This window comes from Manis pentadactyla, chromosome 18, assembly GCF_030020395.1.
Source record: "Manis pentadactyla isolate mManPen7 chromosome 18, mManPen7.hap1, whole genome shotgun sequence".
NCBI lineage: Eukaryota > Metazoa > Chordata > Mammalia > Pholidota > Manidae > Manis > Manis pentadactyla.
The window spans coordinates 22,235,912-22,257,981 of NC_080036.1; the positions used below are offsets into that span (position 1 = coordinate 22,235,912).

General features: G+C 48.6%; 1 long non-coding RNA gene across 2 annotated transcripts in view; it reads right to left on the reverse strand.

Moving 5' to 3' along the window:
• Positions 1-1,103: 1,103 nt before the first annotated feature.
• The window catches only part of LOC130681467 (uncharacterized), a 126,857-nt gene continuing 105,890 nt past the window's right edge, over positions 1,104-22,070 (reverse strand). Inside the window, exons 1-3 of one of the 2 annotated variants that reach the window (XR_008994644.1) lie at positions 2,564-3,390; positions 1,862-2,004; positions 1,104-1,339 (exon numbers count right to left, since the gene is read on the reverse strand). This is a non-coding gene — a long non-coding RNA (uncharacterized LOC130681467). Of the gene's footprint in view, positions 1,340-1,861; positions 2,008-2,563; positions 3,391-22,070 lie in introns of those variants that run through there. The other variant, XR_008994645.1, reaches the window with a different exon arrangement.

The following is a 22,070-nucleotide window of genomic DNA, read 5'->3' on the forward strand; positions in this document are numbered from 1 at the left end:
GCACCCCTATGTTTATTGCAGCACTATTTACAATAGCCAAGAAATGGAAGCAACCTAAGTGTCCATCAGTAGATGAATGGATACAGAAGATGTGGTACATATACACAATGGAATATTATTCAGCCATAAGAAGAAAACAAATCCTACCATTTGCAACAACATGGATGGAGCTAGAGAGTATTATGCTCAGTGAAATAAGCCAGGCGGAGAAAGACAAGTATCAGATGATTTCACTCATCTGTGGAGTATAAGAACAGAGAAAAAACTGAAGGAACAAAACAGCAGCAGACTCACAGAACCGAAGAATAGACTAACAGTTCCCAAAGGAAAAGGGACTGGGGAAGGTGGGTGGGGAGGGAGGGATAAGGGGGAAAAAGGGGTATTATGATTAGCAGACATAATGTAGTGGGGGGAGATATGGGGAAGGCAGTAAAGCACAGAGAAGACAAGTAGTGATTCTATAGCATCTTACTACGCTGATGGACAGTGACTGTAATGGGGTATGTGGTGGGGACTTGATAATAGGGGGAATCTAGTAACTATAATGTTGCTCATGTAATTGTACATTAATATAAAAATAAAATAAAATATATATTTTTAAAAAGAGTGAATGAAGAAAATGATTCCTAACTATTGCATGATTACTGATGATCATTTTGCCCTGTGGAGGAGGAGGTATAAAAACTGATCTACTTCAGGGAGCCAGTTCACCTGCTGCTCCTCTGCACTTGGGGCCCCCACCTGGAATGTTCTCCCCAGGCAGCCCCATGGCATGGACCCACACTTCTTCAGGCTCTGCCCAAATGGCCCCTTATCTGGGGAGTCTTCCATGACCCGCATCCATCAGTTTTTCTTCCCTGCCAGATTTACCTTTCTTCATATCTCCTGCCACCTGTCAAGTTCTATGTTAGTTGGTTCGTTGCTCATCATATCCACCTTCCCTGGGAAGCCCCTGCCCCCTGAGACAGCAAAGACTGCGTGTGTTCTTTTTGCATGCTGGTTTTTAGTGCCCAGAACAATGCCAGACCTGCCCCCAAGCCAACACTCAGTAATGTCATGGAAAAAAATAAAAATCAGGAGATTCTTGGATCAATTATTTATACTTGGCTGACTCAGAATACCACCTTTATTCAATAAAATCACCTCCTCTAAATACAAGGGCAAAAACTTCCATTTGTGATCTCCAGAGCAACCGTGTTGGTAGTGGGAGAGAGGATGAATTCCAGAAAACAGGATGGCCATTTGCATGAACCGTGAGGGAATCTGGAGATGCTGCATTCTCTCCCCCGGAGCAGCGCCACATGCCGGAGACTTCCTGGAACTCTCGTTTTCTTCACATCTATAAAGAAAGCGAGAGCACCAGCTAGTAAGCACGCACAGACTCTGACAGATCTCAAGAGTTCCAGCTATAAAAGTGTGAAATTCCAAGAGGAAGATCGCTAAGCAGATAAACACAATATGACAGGACAAGAAACACTGGGGAACTCGTGAGGGGCAAGGAGCAATGCCACTCTTGGCTGGGGACACCCTCATCCCAGCCTTTGCATAACGGGGCACCTGCCTTCCTTTTACTCTGAACAGTGATGCATCCATGTCACTCAAAGTTCTCAGTGGAAACACCCACTCCTCTAACACAAGACAACCCCCTCTCTGGGCTTTCCATAATTTGCCATTGAACTATGTGGCCACCAGCTTCCAACTGTTTACATGAGTTCAGATTTAAAATTTGCTTTAAAATCTAACAAGGCAAGCTTTGTCTTGCTCATGTACTTTTTTTTTTCTGGGCCAGTTTTACCTGTTCTTCCAAAATAAGTGTTTCCAAATAAATATTAGAAATATCATTCCAAGTTCAAACACCTACCATTGAAATTCTGATTGGAATTGCGGTGAATGCATTGACTCGTGTGGGGAGAATGGACCATTTTGCAAAGCAAGGTGTTCTACCAGAAGTAGTGGGTCCGTCTGTTGGCAGCAATTCCTGCTGAGCCTAGAGCCTCCCCACGGCTGCTGGTGGGAAAGGAGAGACATGATCAACGGGAAAGGCCAGCCACCCCCAGAGTCTGGGCTCACTGTCCCTGTGCTTGCTCCACACGAGCCCAGGCAGCTCTGAGCTGGCCTCCTGGCTTGCAGACCTTCCGCATAAGCAGAGACAAACTCATCTCTGAACTTCCCTGTTACCATTGCCAATCTAAGTCACTTCTGCAAACCCTGAAAAAGTTTAGCCTCTCTTGACACAGTTTCCCCTCTTGTTCAGAGCCTTTCGTTTCTATTCCTTTCTACACTGTTCTACCCCATATGCCTTCCTTTGTCCTTTCTCTTCACCTACACGAGGCTGTTCATAAAAAATTAACATTTACCATTATCAAAAGTCAAAAAGGGGTTTTCCTCAGGCTCCTCAGGAGTGTCCTTGACACATCAGGAAATAGCCCCAAACAAGCCATAGAAAACTTGAACCCCTTGATGTGGCAAAAATCAGGCCCTCCTCCTTCTGACCTTCTGGATGAAACAGCCCCGCCCCTCCCACCTCCTTCCCTTCAAGAGGGCCCCTATCTTACCCTCTCACCTGAAGGCCGCCTGTGATCCCGTCTGCTGGAATGTTCGCTTCAGTGTTTCATTCTTTAGCGATGAAAGCATAGCAAGAAAAATGTCTTTATCGGGAAGTGACCTTGCAACGTCCTGCTGTAAGAAACTTCTTCTCCAACCAGTTGATTGTTTCTTTCTCCCAAAATCTTCTCAGAATCACCAATACAATACCGGTCAAAGAATACCATTCAGAAGCTGCAGGCACCGGCTGGGTGGTCACCAAGGTCCTAGGTGACACTATGACATCATCCACAGTGTGGCATGGTCCATGCACTTCTACCCCAATGGAGGAAACATAGCAGGGGCCAGTGCCCCCCTGGCCAGTCCAGAGAGACTGGCATTCCCCCCAGAGGAGGGCAGTTCCTGGATTCCTGTACTTTTAACACCTCTCCTGCTCCCCTGTGCATGCGAAATAGGTAAAACATCTATTTGCAAACCCCCGGAAAGTTTTGGTGCTGATCCCAAAAGCTCCTTTAGAGCCGAGAAATTGCAAGGCAGCCTGGCAGCACTTTCCTTGGGTGTCTTCCATCTTTGGAATGTCCTTCGATTCATCAAATGTTAGAGGATGATAGACTAGACACAGGTCACATTACTGAGCACGCAGGGCAAAGCACGTCTGCCTATTTCAATGGCAGCTTGGTGACGATGGAGCAGCGCTAGCCGTGACCTTCCCCCAGGATGAGTCTTGCAAGGGTCTGTGCCTGCTCGACCCTGAGACACACACTGACTGCTCCACGCGAACATTTCCTCTGGCTCAGCTTCGCAAAAGCCTGGCATCTGACCCCTCATCTACAGCTCAGTCATCTTCCATCCAGAGAATCGCCCTTGTCCCCCCTTCCACCACCTCCCCTCCTTGCAAGGCTAGTCATGACTTCAAGGTCACTTCATCTTCGTAGGACCTTTAGCCACTGTCCTTCCCAGAGAGGCCTTCCTGCCTAACAGTTGTGTTACACCCGGGAACCAAATGTGATGAATAGGAAGAGAGACAACTGAGCTCTTTCTCAAAAATTAACTCACAGAACCCACAACAGCCCTTTGCTGGAGAGCCACTCTATAATTCCCCATTTTACAAGTGGGGAAATTGAGGGTTGGAGGCACAGTGCTGCCCCCCACCCCCACTCCAAAACTGGCCCTTCAGGGTTATGGCCATGTGCCTCTGGTACCCATGCCGGACCTCCTGTTTCCCCCTGAAAACTCATCTCTTTGTCCCAACGTGGGTCTTACCTTGGAGGGCATGAGGAAGCCACACCCCAAAGGGAGTCTGAAAGTGTTCTTTCTGCCCTTTGCCCTCCACCCCTAATGCTCCTGCCTCCCCCTGTGGCCGTGGCCTCAAGCCCGCACCTTGGCAGGACTTGCCTGCCTCTATGTAGTGGGGTTTCACCACGGGGACTCCCATTAGGAGCTGCCTGGAACAGTCAGGCATGAAATGGTGGCCATATCCAGTGCTTTGAAAAGGGGGTGCGGCCTGCACGAGCTGTGGCATGCTGACCCGGAGCGTGGCAGAGGGGATCTGACGGGTTGCTTCTATCTGCGGAGGTCGTCTTTACTCACGGCCCACGTTGACCCTTCCCAGCCTTGCCCAGCCTGTCTCTCCATTGTCCCTTTTCTCTGGGCCCCATGCATGCTCTCAGCAGCTCTATATAAGGCTGGGGTAGGCAAAGGGGCTGGGTTGGCTTCAGAGTTTTCTTTGGAGCCTGCAGAAATGTGGAATAGCAGTCCTGTTACCCTCAGAGACCTCCAGATCCTCCTTGGCTGCCCTTAGTCTATCCTCTCTTCCCCTCTGGCTAACCTCTTTTACCTGTTACATTCATAAACTCTTGCCTCTTGTGTCTAAGAAACATGTTTATGCTGGGGGGGAACAAAAGAGCTTCTGCCTATGTCCAGACCCAACAGGCCTTGGAAGCTGGCACTTCTTGGAGGCCAGTGGCCAGAGCCTCCCCTCTGACCGCCTTCCCCAAATCCGGCTTCTTAATCCCCACAGCCTCTGCAGAGAACCTCCTCACCTCTGTGCCCTTGCTTCATAGCATCCCTGACTGACAGCTCTGGATCTTACATAAAATGCAGCCGCCAAACCTCATGGAGTTTGCCAGAGCCACCCTTGGCCTCCTGCCCCCATGGGCCTCCCTTCCCAGAGAACATCATCAGTGATGGCTTCTCTTCCCCTTCATCTAACACCAGGAGGAGGGAGATGTATGTGTGATCAAGAAAATGGTTGTGGAGAAGGACAAAAGCACCCCTTCAAGCTGTAGTGACACCGCAGTTTCCTGATGTCCCTCCTGCTTCTCTGCCACCCCTCCTCAGCCTCCTCTGGGAGACCCTCCTGCACCCACTTAGGCACCCTGCTTTTCCAGTCTTCTCCTTGGCAGCCCCCCAGTCCCCATGCCCATGGAGTAATTACCTAGAAGCGGATCATGCACCAATTTCAATCTACAGACTGGACCTCTCCCAGGACCTGCACACCTGGATGGCCCCCTTTTTAAAGACCTCTCAACTCAATATGCCCCAAACCCAACAAATAGTACCCCTCAGATGAGCCCTCCTCCAGCATTTGCTTTCACAGTGAGGCACCCCTGTTTCCCAGCCCCATGTGCAATTTTCCCCCAGGGCTTGTTGTCATTTTCATCTGTCAGGGTTACATTGCCAACCATTTCTCCCCGATCCCCTCCAATCCTAACTACCAGCATTGAGCAATGGGTCTCTTGTCCGATCTCTGTTCCTGCCTTATTCTAACTTGTGCTCCACACAGCAGCTGGTGTCGTCTTTTTCAAAAACCCAAATGTGATGATTTCTCTCCTCTGATTAAAATCCCTCAATAGCTTCCCAAGACTTCTAGGATAATGAAACCTCTAAGCATGGTCTGCAAGTCCTCGTCTTCGCTTCCTGCCCCAGACTCGGCTTGTACCATTAGCTCACGCACCTTCCTCCAGCCAGGTGCTCCGACAACCTACTCCCTTCGCACAGGTGCTCCCTAGACTGGGAGCTTTCGCACGGGGTAAGTCTGACCCCGTTTGCCTGACACTTTTTGTAGCCCCCATACCTAGCTAATGCCAGGCACATAGGTGTTCAATAGATATAAATGAATGAATGAATACGCCCTGTCCCAGGAGAACCAAGTGGAACCCAAAGTCAAAGTCTGGGGCCCCAAAGCCAGCTCCGACTGGATGGACCTCCAACCTCCAGATCCAAAACAGCAGAGCTGTGTTAAAGAGACAATCCAATCAGAGCAGGAGCCCGGCGTTCCCAGTTAAGACAGGAGGCCAAAAGAGAGCGGGCTAAGCCTGAGGGATTTCAAGTTTCTTAGAGCTGAAAGCCCCTGTGACCCCAGGGGCAGCTACTGTGAGCTTCCTCTGCATGGGCTCCTCCTCCTTCAAGGCCTGGCTCCAGCCCTGAGGACGGAGATGCAGAAATGGTCGCAGTCTGGGGCTAGAGCTGCTCTGGGGCAGCCGCAGCCCAGGGTCCTGCAGAGTCGCCGCAGGGGCTGGGCCAAGTGAGGAGGCAGCAAGTCCTTGGGCCACCTCCCCTCTGCTGGGTTTTCCAATGTGGCCCCAGGAGGGTTCTTCTCAGCTGAGGCAGGAACTGCCCAGTGGTTGTAAAACAGCATGGAAGAGTCAGGCTGCAGGCCTGTCTGGAAAACTTGAGCACTTGAATTTTAATTTCAGAGTTCATGTTGAATTGCTCTGCTCTTGATGCTAACGTTGACTGTCTGGACAACTTGAGTACAAATTGGGTGAGATAACTGACGCCGTGCATTGGTGTGCGGTTACTGTACTAACGGAGGCCGAGCCTACAGGGAAAGCCTGGCCCCTGTGCTCAAGGGCTTGCTGTCTACCGGCTACAGAACCAGGCCACCAACCCCCGAGAATTCTAAGGGCAGAACATTCTGATGGCAGTTGGAAGCAACAGTTAAAGCCAAGGCTCAGGGCAGGGCAGAACTCATAGTCCAGGGAAGGACACAGACACACCAAAGGGAAGCTCAGAGAAGGGGAGGCCTCTAGGCCCACAGCCAGGGCTGAATTAGATTGCCAGAGACAGTCAAGCACAGATGTGGGCCTAGCAGCCTGAGAGGATATGAAAGAGGAGCTGGGGGCCCAGGGCACCAAAGGGGATGAGGACCCAAAGGGCCAGTGGGCCAGCCTTGGCCTCTGCTGGGGGCCTGCCCTAGAGATAAGAAGCCCAGCCTCTTCTCCCATCCACTGAGCTAACAGGCTCTTTGCTCCATGGGCAAGAGTCACAGGTGCCTCTGCCTCCAGAGCTGAGCTGGTGCTTTGCAAAGGGTGTTCACTAGGAATCGGGACATCAAGTCCAGATGCATCCTTTCTACAGGCACAGACAGCAGCGAGTCTTAAATACAAAACCCATTTATTCATTCATTTGTTCACTCATTCAACAAATATTTATTGAGCATCTGTTGTATGCTGGACATGAGGAATTTAATAGCAGAAAGACAGCCCTGACTGACGGAGGTGATCTCTGTGGCGATCTCTGGGACAGGTGGTTTTAAATGAGGAGTACCTGGCACCCATGAGAGCTTCCAGCCCTGATCAAGGTGTAAGGCTTCTCCAAGAACCATGAATCTAAAATCTCAATACTGAATAGGAATTGCCTAGTTGAAATGGGCAGGTGAGGGAAGGCAATGGTGTTCTAGGTAGAAGTGACGCCTACGTGCACAGACAAAAGGGAGCATTGTCAAGGGGACAACAGAGGGCCAGTGGTCAGGAAGGAGCTCAGGAAAGTGAAATGAAGGTGGAGAGGCAGGCATGGGCCAAACCAGGCATGCCCTTAGAGGTCATGTAGAATTTTAATTTCAGAGTTCATGTTGAATTGTCCTGCTCTTGACACTGAAGGCAAAAATACAGACAGCCCAATATTAAGACCAGAGCGTGAACCAAACAGGAAAGGTCTGAGATGTACATCATAGGCAAAGATGAGCCTGTGCGTATTCATGGGCAATACCAAGCCCCAAGGTGTGATGAGCTATGTACCATATGTCCTGAGAGAACCGCTGGATAATATCCTGAGTTCCACTCTGAATTTGCAACTAAAGAGATTAAACACTAGATACTTTACTCATCTCCAAATTCAAGTGATGTGCTCCCAGCAATTCTCAAAATCATAAGAGGAAAAAAAAATGAAAGATGCAGGAATAGTCAGAGATATGAAGTAAATGGTGAGGCAAAACCATCCAATTATGTGGATATGTGACAGTAATTATTACTCACACTTGTCCATTACAGAACTTGAAACATTCATGGTGAAATTCACCCAGAAGACAAAGTTGTCACATCTATCAGAGAACAGATGCTTCGGCCACTCCTCACTGTGGGACAGGCGACATGGCGACCTCAGTGAAGCCATATTCAAATAGTTGAAAGGGGAAAAGAAGGAGGGGGGCGGGCACCAGTGGTTCAGAAAAGAGAATCTGATGAATGCAAAACATGACTTGTGGATGAGCACCCAAGTGCTCGAGAAAGCCTCTGCCCCTGGCTTTAAGCTCTCTGGCTTGTTTCTGTGTATTCTGACAACGTCCCAAATACTTCTGACCCTGTCACCTGCCAGAGCTGCTCAGGATAAGTTCTCCAGTGGCTTCTCTCCCCTGGCGCCACGCAGCCCAAGGTTGCATGCATCTCTCTGAAATTCTGACAGCCTCACCTCACCTCCCCCCAAATCCAACCAGTTGCATCTTTTTCCTCTTCCTCCCAGCACTCTGCTCACTTCCTCCAGCTTCTACATACCGGGAGCCTCGGTGTCCCCAGAAAACAGACTCCAGGCATCGTGTGTCCATTCACAGCTAAACTCTGAGGTCCCCTAAAGCGACCCGGCCATAGCCCTCCCCAGCCCAGGCTTTCTGCAAAGGTTCCCTGGAGGCTCTCCATCCAAGAAAGTGTGAGCAATCTAGAAGTGGGAGAGCCCTAGAGCCTGAGGTGGCTTAGCCATTCCAGGAGGAGACAGCGGTGCTCTGTCCTTCACCCTGACTCCTTCCCAAACTGAGACTGGCCCCATTCTGTATTACTCCAAAATAAGCTGCCCTTAGCTGTGATGCTCAAAGAAATGAAACATGTCCTCCCACCTTCTTTTAACAAATATAGAATCCAAACTGATCTGAGAGACGCCCCCTCCCCAGCCCGGTCCCCAGGGGAGGCTGGAAGGACTCTGGCTGCTTTGCTGGGCAGGGATTTTCAGTTCCAGCAAAGCCTCAGAGAGGCTGGGCCGGGCACAGGCACCTTGGCTGCATCCCTCTCCATGGCTGTCTTCCCTGACCCACTCCGTGCCCTCTTCTCTCTCCATCATTTACAAGATTGTGGGGTGAATGGAGGCTCAGCCTGAGATGCCCACAACTCTGAGGGAGAGATGGGCACTGTCCCCACCCCCTGCCTTGTCCCCATCCCCAGGACAACAGTTGGTCGGCATAGCAGCCCACGCAGGCCGGGGCACCAGCCTCTGCCCGCCTTCCCCCTGCCAGGCAGAGGACCCCAGCTTCCAGATCCTAGCCCCTTCCCTCCACCCAGAAAACCCTTTCTGTAATAGAGACCATCCCTCACCCCAAGAATCCAGCAAAAAGCATTGTCAAGCTAATCCTGAGCAGCCTGGGTTTGGCATCTCCCGGCACTCGCACCGGCCCTTCGAGCTTCCTTCGCCCAACTAAGACTAAGCCCTCTGTTCAGAGACAACTGCATGTTCTGTTTCTCACTTTTATTTTCCATTTGCCTTTGGATATATCTCCTCCCCTTCTCCTTCCCTCCCTTTTCCTCTTGATTTCTTACTTCCTGAGATTCTGTGAACTCACAAGGATGATACTAATCCTGCTCATCACTCATAGACTCTTATTTTCCATAAAACCTCAGCTCTTGGAGTTGATAGCAAAGGGAGACTGCGTCCAAGTCACTGACTTCTTTTTTTTTTTTCCACTGAAAGTGACTTTTCTGTAGTTTTTTGAGCTGGGATCTCAGCAACTTGAACACTAACCAGTCCCCTCCTGGGTTGACAATTACTCCAAGGTCAGTCTGCAGAAAACAATAAATATTTAATATGACATAAAAAAAATTGGATGTCATCAGAAATCTGTTCAAGGGACCAGCCTTGGTTTCAAACACATTGTTATTCTTCATGTGATTTCCTTTATTAGTTCACATATATAGTGTCACAAATATTGATATACCTGGTTTTGTTTTAATTTATATTGTCTTTTTCAAAATAAAAAAAAAATAAACCAGTTAGTTTTTAACTAAAAAAAAAAATGCAGAAATAGTCAGCATTGGGCAGGGGACCATTCCGGGGGTACCATGACATTTCCTGCCAAGGCCGAAGCCGTGGACCAATGATTGCTTCAAGAAGACCACAGGCTCTTTATCTTGACGATGCCTTTCTTCTTAATCTTCCTTCAAAACCCACTTATATGTTTGCACTACAGGGAACAGCAAGAATTTTAGTGATCAGATGGAGATTCTATTTAACTTCTCTTTCATACCTAAAGGTTACATTCTTCTAGATGCCAACTTGAAACAAATCCCCTAGATGTTCCAAAATACCTCCTTAATTTGTTCCCCTACCGTCCACATGGACTACGCACCATGCCCATTTGTGAGAATTCACAGAAAAGCCATGCAGAGAACTCACATTGCTCATCACACTGGTACAGAAACTTTGGAATTCCTCAGGAGCAACAGTGGGGCCTGTATTCACACCTTCACTGGGCTTAGTTTAGCAAACCAAGCACTTTGGTTCAGAGCAGGTGTGGCAGACTAAGCACCATTTTGTATTTTGGAATATATGAAGTCTTGGACACAGGGGCGGGGGTGGGAGGTGTGTGCGTGCACACCCATGTATGTGGACAAAGAGTCACGACTGCAAAATCATGCACATAAATATTTCCGACTGCCATGCTGATGTTCTGGCAAAGGGTGGGGGTAGAGTGGGCCTCCTCCACCCACTTCTGGTTTCCATCTTCTGGTTTATTAGTCCTCCCTTTTGCCGTAAGGGTGATGGGGAATAAAGACACTCTGGTCAGTGCTTTGATATTTCAGCCACATCTCCTGGAGCTGACCCACTGGCTTGATCTGTCCTCATGCCAACATCACGCCTCCTCCCAAGAAGCCAGGCCTCCCTCCCTCCTGGTTGGTCCTGGCTCTGTGGCCACCCCAATCTAGAATAATCTCTGGGTCCAGGTACTCTGTGACTCAGGTCATTGGCAGAGGTGCTCTTTGGCAATTGAAGGTGAGGCAGAAGTAGGGGTGGGGAGGGAGACGCAGAATGAGGTGACCTGCATGGAGGGACTCTCTGGATGCGTCCCTGCCGCCAGGCTGATGCCCCCAAAGCCTACACCTTGGTCACAGTCTGCTCTTTCCAAGGCAAAATATCATGCCGTGGGGACCTATGTGTAGGAACTCGATTTCGGTCATGACCTTTGGTCCTCTTGTCAAGCCTGGGCCCATGTGGTCTGATGAACATTTCAACATTAGCCTCATATCATGAAACACTGATTTTTTGGAATCCTGTTTTTGGAATCCTGTTTTTGGATTCCTGAAGACAGTACTAGGAAGGTCAAAAGCTTGTCCTCACCCCACCAGCTCCCTCACGGCACACTTTCTCTTTCCCAATCTCCACTTCCATGTCAGGACTGCCTCTGATCTGTCCCATCAGAGACTCCAAGAAGCCTGATGGCTCTGTCCCTCCCTGCGACGGTGATGTTGGCTTTCAGTCCTTTCCCAGTACATTTTCTGCTCAGAATTTTTTCCCCGATTCACTGTCCTGGCTGCCTTGTTCATCATTTCCAGGACCTTGACCCTCTACCTTCCTCCCCAGTCCGATTTCCCAGCAACCAGAGGATTCTGTCCCCTACCTCTGGGACCAGCACGGGCTCTCCTCTCTGCCCCGATGGCAGCCTAGAAACCAGGGCCCTTTCTCCCTGGTGCCTTGCACACAGCACCCAGTGACAATACAGCTGCTGCCTGAGCGGCCTTGGTGTTGCACAGGACAGAGTAACAAGAGTTTGGTCTTATGAAAAATGTAAGGCGCCTGCTTCTGGAAGCCCTGTCTCTCCCCATGTTCGCTTCCAAATCATGCCACACAGCCTCTCCAGACCCCTCCTGGCCCAGCCTCCTGGCTCTGCAACTCAGTCCTCTTCTGGCTGCCTTCTCTGCCTGGCCAAGCCCCCACGCCAGGCCTCTCCCTGCTCAGCAGCACAAACTCTGGGAAAGCATCTCCCTGGCCATCCAAGTGGAAGACCTTCTGCCAGCCCCACCTCCGGGAGTCTTGCACACGTGCGAGAAAGTCTCATCTTTCTAGAATGAAGGGGAAATAAGAAGGCCCCATCTGAGACACCACCACCTTCGCTTGGCAACATACAGTGGCCAAAAAACCACTGGCTGATGAAAGTCTCTGATGGAGCAGGGTCTCCACAGGCAGAGCCCTCTCCCACAGGGAGGGCCCGGCAGCCACTGGGCAAATGCTGAGAGCCTACAACTGCCTTAGGACCCAGAACGGGTAACCCTCATGCAGGGGAGCGCAGGATTCAGAGTGCCGGGAGGGATCACCTTGCAGGGCCCACGCTGCTGTGGGGAGGTTTAGCGCAGGAGCTAAAAGAAACCAAGGCCAAGCAGACTAGCTCTGACGAAGAGCACCTCCTTTCTAGCAGAAGGAGACTGTCGCAGAACAGAGAACAGAAACTGGAAAAGCAGGCCGGGCATCTCCGTATCCCTCCTTCTGCGCTCACAGGCCTTCTATGAGGTCCCTTTGCACAGAGGTGCTGTATTCACTCCTGCCTGCTTATGTCCAGGTCAGCAGCCTCAGGGAGGGCCTGGGGCAACCCCTGCCCTCACAGACTGGTCCACAAGACAGTGTCTACCCATGGTCGCTGTGCTTCTCAAGCCAGATTCTTCAGTGACAGACAGGCGCTGTGCACCTGTGGCCACCCAACAAATCCCTTCTGGGCCTGGGATCAAATATCCACCCCCGTCTAATCCGATGGGGACAGGAGAGCACGACTGCCTGGTCGGAATGTGGCTGGCCCAAATGCTGACACCAGGGTGGGGCGTCAGAGATGGGCGTTCACCTGTGCTATGATGGAAGTAAAAGTAACTTCCAAGGGCCGAGCGCCCTCCCATGCGTTGGTGGACGTCTAAGGCAGGGCAGGGTGGTTGGCAGGCGTGCAGGCAGGCAGAGGAGGAGCCGGCAGGTATGAGCGGCCACAGATAAATCAGGGAGCCTGAGGATCAGGAAAGGCCTCAGAGACCTGGCCCACAATGCAGGCCTCGGGGGTCTTTGTTGCAGGCAGCAAAGGGACAGGGAAACAGAAGGGCTGGCCCCCTGGGTGCAGACGGGAAGGAAGGGGTGACTTGGGAGGATGAGCCTCAACTTTGCCAAGAAAGAGTGAACTAGAAAGGAGGGAGAGGTACAGAAGGCCAGGCCCACCCCCTACCCCCCAAGTACTGTCTGTCAGGACCCTGCGTGCCTGCTTCAGGTCTGAACCTCAGGCCCCCAGCTGATTAACTCTGCAGCCCCGCTCTGTGCCTCAGTTTCCTCTTCTGTAAAGTAACAGTGGTCCCCATTTTCCAGGGATAGTATTGGTATCCCATTTTCTCTGGGTTCACCCACACTAAGTTCACAGGCCTATTAACAGTCCAGAGGCTTCCCCTAACTAGAGAAGTGACTTCCTCCTCCGGGCACACTTCACCCACGCTGATTTTCTCTCAGACACCCCACATTCTGCCTCAGCTTTGATTACGTAAGCTCTCTCCCTCCTCCCCACCCAGCTGCCCTGGGCAGGAGGGTCCCTCCAGGAGCCAGCAGCCCAGGCCCTGCGCAGAAGCAGGTGCTTAGTGCACTTAGCAACCCGCCCACCTAGGGAGTCAGAGTGCCACCTTCTAAGATCAGCTTTTGTCTAATCACTAGCCATGTGCAAGCAAAGGATGCCGTGTGGATGGACCTTGGTGTCCTTATCTGAGAAACGGGAGGCTTGGCCGAAAGGGCAAAGGTTGACCCCCAACAGCTCGCTCAGAGCTCAGAGTAGTTCCCCAGATATTTTGATTTTTCTTTTTTTGCACTATCCGCCTGAAAGAGGAGATACTTTCCAAAAAGGGGAAAAAAAACGTAAGTGAAGCCAGCTCTTTTATTCTGTCCACTCTCCAGTCTTAACTGTTGGTGAGCCAAATCAGAGAGCCCTGGTCTTGCCAGTCACACCAACCTCTGCACAAAAGGGGACACTTTAAATTCCATGGAGCCCCAGCCAGTGCAGAAAATCGGGCCCACAGACTTCAGCTCAACCAACCGCCACAAAACCCTCAGGCCAGGTGCAGCGCCGCCCCCTCCTCCAAGAAGCTTTGCCTGGACACAGTGGATGTTTTTGCCCCCCATGCCTCCTTCCCCAGCTGTGGCTCAGTCCACCAGCTGGGTCCTGCTGCTCTGCCCACGTGGGCACGCACGTCTGCTGCCCCCGCTCAACTGTGGGCTCCTTGAGGGCATGGACAATGCCTTTCTCTCTGCCTCCAGCAAGCACGCTCATTTTGAGACAGCTAACCCACAGATGACTAACAAATATTTGAGACATATTTTAAGTGAGTGAATAGGTTTGGGGAAAAGGTACACAGTGGTGCCAGTCACAGAACTAAAGGGCACAGACGAAAGACAGGAATTTGGGGGTGAAGACCATGAGTCGTTTTGGGGGCAATGATTTGGTGCACCCACTGAAAGGGTGCAGCCTAGGCGGAAGCCCCTTGAGACACAGGGCTGGAACTCGGATGAGTCAGGAAGATGTTTGGGACAACCAACGTCCTGGCTAAGCACCCTACCCTGGGCATGCATGAGGCCAGCCTAAGAGAGAGAGGTGGCCAGGCCACCGAGGCTGTCTTCTGGAGAAATCCATCTCTGAGGGGACAAAGAGGTTGGCGTGGAAGAGCAGAGTAGCAGAGGATGATGGAAGGAAAGAAAGGAGTTTCAAGAAGGAAAGGCGGTAAACTGAGGCAGGGTGGTTAACAGAGTGGTTTGAGGAGAGATGGAGGGACAAGGGCAGGACAAAGGCAGGGGAAAAACTTGACCCTGATGGGCCAGTGATGCCTACTGAGATGGCAAATTGAGGAACGATGATAAAACAAGGAGGAAAATGGATGTAGCAGAGATTTCTCATAAACAAAAAAGAAAGCCCATGAGCCTTAGCAGCCCCTCTGTTCATTTTTGTTTTTATAGAAGTATGATTTTCTAATCAAGCGTTAACCCGGGATAGCAGGTGTTGAGGCTCTCCAAGACTTCTTAAACTCGTCACTGGCCAGCCCTCTCTCCGCCAGTAGGCCACTTGTCTTAGGGGAGAATGACAAGAATGACAAACCCCGTTATGGAAAGCCTCCCCAAAAAGGACAAACTGGAACCCAAAGGCACCCTTGGGCCCCAGGTCTGGCTGCATGGCATCCAGGAAGGGTGGCTTCTACAGGAGGCTAAAATGGGAGAGCAGCCATTCCTAAACCACAACAAAGTATATATACAGACCAAAATATGCCCTCCCATGTGCCCGAGGATCTTTCACACCAGTCTGCTCAGAGGACTGGGGAAGGAGCAGTGGAGGAAACAGAGAGGGCAACACAGCCCCTCTCTTCCAGAAGTTTGCAGCACGGTACACAAGTGGTCCCGTGAATTGCATGCAAAAGATCAGGATCCCCTTGATTCTTGGAATCATCCTGGCCTGAGTTTGGGGGACACTAGAGCTGCCGATTGCTAGCCTTGAGTAAGGAATAGACACTCCCTGGGCCTGTTTCTTTCCCTATGAAACAGGAAGAACTTTTCAGGTCCTTTTGGGAGGACTGGAACAACCATGTATTCAAACCTCCTGGCACCATGGCTGGCATGGACATGCAGACTGAACGAAGACTTGCCGTTAACAGCTATGGATGCAGGGTGGGGATGGAGTTCTCAGCCAATCTAGAAAGACTGGCACAGAAAACAGAAACAGTTTCTTGGAGAAAGTGGAAATTAAAATAAGCCTCAAAAGATAACCAGGGTTTTACCTAAACCAAATGCTGCTTGTGACATTTCCATCCATCCATCCATCCATCCATCCATCCATCCATTCATTCATTCATTCAACAAATATTTTTGGAGTGCCTAGAATACACCAGGCACATTAGGAACCTTTGTAACAAGTCTTATGCACGTGTTAACACTGAGACTTGGGTACTTGGTCCAGTTAACACAGCTAAGCAACCATGGTTTTCTGGTCTGTTAGTGGAAAATAAGCCAAGCTTCAAGCCCGCGTAATCCCTGTTCCCCTTTTCCTTACATGTATCAGAAATACCATAGAGAAATGATCCGTGGCATGAATCTCTAAAGCCAATTGTCATTTTTCTTAATGGGATTTTTTTTCTGGTTTTCCAGCTACTCTGGCTTTTTACAAACAAGGGTCTACACATTGTAGAATTTCTGCAGAAAATATACCTTGTATAGTGACCTTGTCACTATACAAGGTAAAGCTTGAGACATTCCTTTGTTGAAGTTCTTCATTAAAGAACCAGTCTTTACTCCCCACAGGGAGCTTATTCTCAACAGCCAAAGGAAGATGGGGAGCATGAGAATGAGATGTTAGAAGAGGGGCATCCATCAGAGCTGTTTTTATTTTTCTTGGCCAGAACCTCATTTTTGAAAATAAAATGTAAATACGTATGAAGTTTGTTTGACTGGTTTCTTCTCCATCCAGCTTCATATGCACATTTTTCTAATTTCCATTTTTGCCTGGGGGTCTCCCCACTCGCAGAGAAAGACAGCAGATGGCCCATCCCAGCCCTAAGGGAGGCTTCAGCTAGATCCTGCAAAGGAAAAGGATAGAAGCTGCTCATGGAAATCTATCTGAGGGTCTAGAGCCCAAACCCTACAGTTCGAAAGGCCCTCAACCCTCCACCCATCTCTTCCTAGAGCGCTTGTTACATGGAAACCTGCTGTCCTACTACTCAGAGAGGAAAGGCCAGGTCCTGACTCTTCAGAGGACCTCAAAGAGCTGGAATGATACTTCTGTCAACTGGGAAGTGACTTTTTCTGTGGCTGAACTGCATTACCCATTGCTGTGGGTAGCTTGGATTCCCTCTTCAGACTGCAGACTTCCTGACCCTCTGCAGGTAGCTGGCCAGAAAGGGACCAAGCAACGTTTTTAGAGAACTTTCTAGTGACTAAAGCATTTGTAGAGCAATAGTTGAGACCTATTTTTAGTCTTTCTTGTGGGTCATAATAATGACTACCTTTTATTATGCCAGGTCCTGCTCTTCGTGTTTCATACATGGTTTGACTCATATCATCTTCAACCCTAAAAAGCCTTGTTACTCAAAGTTTGGTCGGTGAACCATCGGCATCACCACCATCCTGGACCTTATTAGAGATGCAGAATCTCAGGCTCCACTACAAGCCAACTAAATCAGCATATTCATTTTAACAAGTCGCTGTGGGTTTCTATTTCACTTTTAGAAATGCTTCTCTAGTTTTGACCGTCACCCCCATTTTATAGATAATGAAAACAAGGCACAGTGAAGTTTGGTAACTTGCACAAGAATATGCAGATAGTAGGCAGCAGAGCCAGGATCCAAATTCAAATCCAAGAAGTCAGGGGTCAGAGCCCATGCTCTTGTTACCACATGATACTGACATTTAATCATCACTTAAACATGTCGCCAAAGTAACTTCTTATTCCTAAGCCCCTCCTCTTTCTGTCAGTGTCTGTCCAAAACACTGGTCTCATTGCACTTCCCTGCATAGCATGTTCAGTGTCCCCTCAAGACTTGCAAGATCAGATTTAAATCCTTTGTTGTAGAGGACAGGACCTCTGACAATATGGTGCCAGGCCACTTTACTGGCTTCGCCTTTCAGCTCTCCCCGACTCCCCCACAAAATGCCATGGAGGAAGAGATTTCAAATTAGACAAATCTTTTCCAAGAAGCCCTTAGACCAGAGGGTCTCCTCTTTGTCATGTCACCCAAGCTCAGGACACATTTGTGCCCTCTCAGAGACTGGGTGTGCTCTCTACCTAGAATGTTCCTCGTCCTCCACCTGACAAAAAACCAGGTGCTCCTACAAACGCAGGGCCAAGTGTCTCGTCAATGCAGAAGCATTTCCCAACTCCCTCAGCCAAATTTGACCACCTCAGGCCCTCTGCTCTCAAAGCATCTAGATCACACCACTTTGGGGAGTCTCCTGGGTGGTAATGTGTGCATGCCTCTCCTTCAACTCCGCCATGCGATCTCCACGCAAAGAGGCCACACTGCCTATGTTTTTAAGCCCACTGGGCCCCACCACCGTCACAGTGTCTTACCCATGGAACTGAGCCCGTCTACTGTGAGTGAGTGAAACATGTGGGCTAACTGGTTCTGCTGATGCACGTGGAAAATGGAGCACTTTGCACAGTGAACCCGCTACTTGAGTAGAAAGAAAGTTCCACCTTCCAGATAATGTTTTCTTTCTAATGGTCTTGCAAGAAGTAGCCCAGAGTAGTTAATGAAGAGCCTCGTCTTTGAGGACACCAAATTCCTCCCCGAGCCTTACACAGGAAGTTGGACAGTACAGTTTTGCGACCTGCCATTCTCTTTCTACAGTGATACTTGAGGCAATTCTTTCAATGTCCCTTTAGGTTACAATGTTCTGTGACCTAAAGGTGATACGTCTGAAGCCAATGCCCCAGCCATTTGGAATAGTGATACTCAGCCCTTCGGAATGGAGAGGGAATTTTTTTGGTTTTGGTTGTTCATAATTTGGGGTCACCAGTTACTCCAAGGTACATTTCCTTTTACTAAATTCAACACCCGATGCCGGCTCAACTTGCCCCATAAAATAGGCTCTTGTGAAATCCAGGCACTTTTGGAAGCTGTCCTGAAAACAGAACCAACTTCTGGATTATACCCACCTGGGTGGCGGGATTTGTTCCTTGAAAAACCTCAGATGCCAATACTTCCTCCAAAATATCAGAGAAAGGCCCAGAAATAGGACAAAGACTGTCAGAAGAGGGAGCCTGAGGAACTTCTCCATTTTTTTTTCCCCTTATCATTAGCGAATATGCCCATTTGGAGAGGGCCTCCACTGTCAGTACTGGGATTGGCATTTTAATTACCCTTTGACACTTCAAACCTTCTTCACAGCCACAGGTAGCCTTGAAAAGAGGTGCCCCTGGGTGATGCGTGGGACTTCCTTCTATGTCTCACCTGCTGCTGTCTAGAAACGGGGAGGAACGGTTTGCATGCATCTGCCCCAGCACAGTCTTTTGCCCAGGGTGCTCAGGGCCCCCACACTGCCAGCCTGAGCCACGGTTCTCACTAGCTCTCAGCCTGTGCAGAAACAAACCAGACAACTCCAGGCCTTGGGCTGTGCTCTTCCAGTTCTGGTGGGCCACCTCCCACCTGCCCATTTGTCATTATCCTAAATCCCTCAGGTCCCTCCAAGTCCAGCCCCTGGGCTAGCACAGTGTAGGCCAGCTGGAGATTTGTGTCCCGGAAGGGCCACTCCCAGCACCCCCACAGTGAGGTGCTCCCTGCCCCTCCCTCACTGACGAACAGCTTCTGAAACGCCACGGTAATTGTCAGTGAACATATCTGCCCACCTGCTCCCACCATGTTGGCGGCCAGAGCTAATTTATTTCCCACTTGTTTCCTAGTGTACCAGGACCCCCGTGAGGACTCAACAAATGTGTGTGGGATTAGTTGGACAAATAAAGTTGCCTTGAACTTGTATGAAAACTCGTTTATGATTACATACAAACATATGTTTATGAATGTACATGTGGGTAACAGTGTTGCCTAAGTACAAATTTAGATATCGCTGTATTACAATGAAGCAGATTCAAAAGAGCAAGTATATTGAGAAAAGTCGGACTCATACATTCTTTTTCTGTTAAGATTAGGGAAGTGCCAGTTTCAAATAAAATGGTGTTTATATCACCCCCATGCTGTGGGTATAGAACAGCAAGGCAGAAAACCTAGGCGAGCCAGAATTTTGCTGCAAAAACGTAGCTTTGCGTCAGTCACTGCTGACATGGTACAGGTGGGAGGGGCTTCTATAGGGATAGAGCAAAATGCCATGGAGGAAGAAGTTTTGAATTAAAGAGACAAATCTTTTCCAGGAAGCCCTCAGACCAGAGGGGCTCCTCTTTTTTTTTTTCCTAAAAGGCTATCAAGTCTTTCTTAGTACTACAAGAGGCACCACAGTAAGAAAGGACTTGAAAACACCACCTCACTCACAAGGGGCATCAAATTCCCAACTCCCAAGACACCCCCACTCTGAAAATTTGCCTAACAGCAATCAGCAATAGAAATAGCTATGAAAATAAAAATATAGATCCTGTGTTCTGGATATCTGAACCCCAAGTACAGGTAGCTTCCCTGTACTTAACAAATTTTTTGAAAATTGATTTTGAAAAACTGCAGCAGAGATTGAAATCCTTTCAGTCACTTGATAGCAAGAAGTGCACATGGTGTGGCTAAGAGCTTGGAGCCAGGCTCCCTGGTCTGGAATCTGGATCCTCTGTTAAGAGCTATGATTTTTAACAAATAACCTAGCCTCACTATGTCTCAGTTTCCTCCTCTATTAAATGGGGATAATAATACCTTGTAAGGTTGCTTTGAGAAACAGGTTAATATTGAGGAATAAGTGAGTTAACATTGTCAAAGTGCTTAGAAACACGTTTGCAGAGCCCTGCTGTTAAAGAGCAATGTCCAGGGCAGAGGTGGCCAGTGTGAATCAGAAGAAACAAAAACAATGACATGATATGCATATCTCTTTTGTGAAGTGTCTGATCAAGTCTTTTGCACATTTTCATTGGGTGGTTTGTCTTTTTATTATTGATTTCTAGGAGCTCTTTGTATATTCTAAGTGCAAATCCTTTGTCAGATATGTGTATTTGAAATGAACACATTAAAAGACACTCTATACCATTAGACATTAAGGAAATGCAAATTAGAACCACGATACCATTAGTTATTAGGAAAATGCAAATTAGAACCACAGTGATGACATACACACACACAGAATCGCTAACATTAAAAAGCCACATTATACCAAGTGTTGGAGAGGGGGTGGGGCAACTGCAACTAACCCTGTGTACTGCTGGTGGGCATGACAATTTAGGAAGATAGTCTGGCAGAGTTACATAGAGTTAAACATTTGCCAATCACATGACTTGGGTATTTATCCAAGAGAGAAAAAAACATGTGTTTACACAAAGACATGTACAGGAATATTCACAGCTGTTTTGTTCATAAGAGACAAGAAACAACCCAGATGTTTATCAACAGGAGAACAGATAACCCGTAGCATATTGATGTAATAGATCTGATATGCACAGTGATAAAGGCGAATTTCATGGACATTATGTTGAACAAAAGATGCCAGACACAAAAGAGTACATACCATGTGCTTTCATTTATGCGAAGTTCAAGGACAGGTGAAAACATAGAGGCAGAAATCAGAAAGTAAGTTATCTCTGGGTGGAGAAGGGTAGGGGACGGGGGGCATGATTGGAAAGGGCCAGAAAGGAACTTTCTACAGCAGTGATTTTCACTGGGGGTGGTTTTGCCATCCAGGGAACATTTAGCAACATCTGGAGGCATTTTGATTGTCATGCTTCTGGCGTCTAGCACACAGATGCTGTTAGCTACCCTACAATCCATGGACAGCTCCCCACAAAGAGTGATGGGGCCCTACCAGCCAATAGTGCAGAGGTTGAAAAATCCTGGTTCACAAGGTGATGGAAATGTTCTATATCTTGATTGATTACATGGGTGTCAAACACATTTATGGAAACCCACCAGACTGTATTTTGCCATACATAATTATATCCCAATTTTAAAAGCACTGCATAGAATGGCAAAAGGAAACCAGACCAGGAGAGAGATGTCCCCTTGGCTACATTTGGCTTCATTGCTAACTTCCTGAAAAGGGACTGTCATGCTGCAACTATACCAACATTGTATGTATTTTGTTTTAGTTAACCATTATTAATCTTATGTAATTCACCTAGAGTGTGAGTTCCTTTATTCCCCGCTAATCCTTTCATCCGACCCTACCACATCCCTGAGCTAACCACAGTCCCCTCTAGGGTTAAGAGAACTTAATCAGGAAGATCCCTCAACATCCTGATGGAGAAACCTTACACAACATGAATGGGTAACTAGGGTTTGCAATACATTCCCCCACACAGTTTGGAAATACTGAAAGATAAAATTCTTAGTAGGGTTTTATTTTAAATAACAGACCTATAGGAGATCATAAAAAGCTACAAAGAATCTTTTGAGAGAACATCAACGCATGAGCAAATCCTATCACAGACCATTCCTTGGTTCAACATCCAGGTACATGCAAGTAAAGAATAACAATCCCATCAGAGTGCATAGAACTGGAACGTTTACCTAGTGTTATCATGTCTAATAGGCTAACTGACCATCACAGAAACTGAATGGTACAGGAGATACTAATCTCCTCATGAGTAAGCTAAGTCTGAGAATTCAGAAGACTTGCTAAAGTCATACTAGAGGATTCAG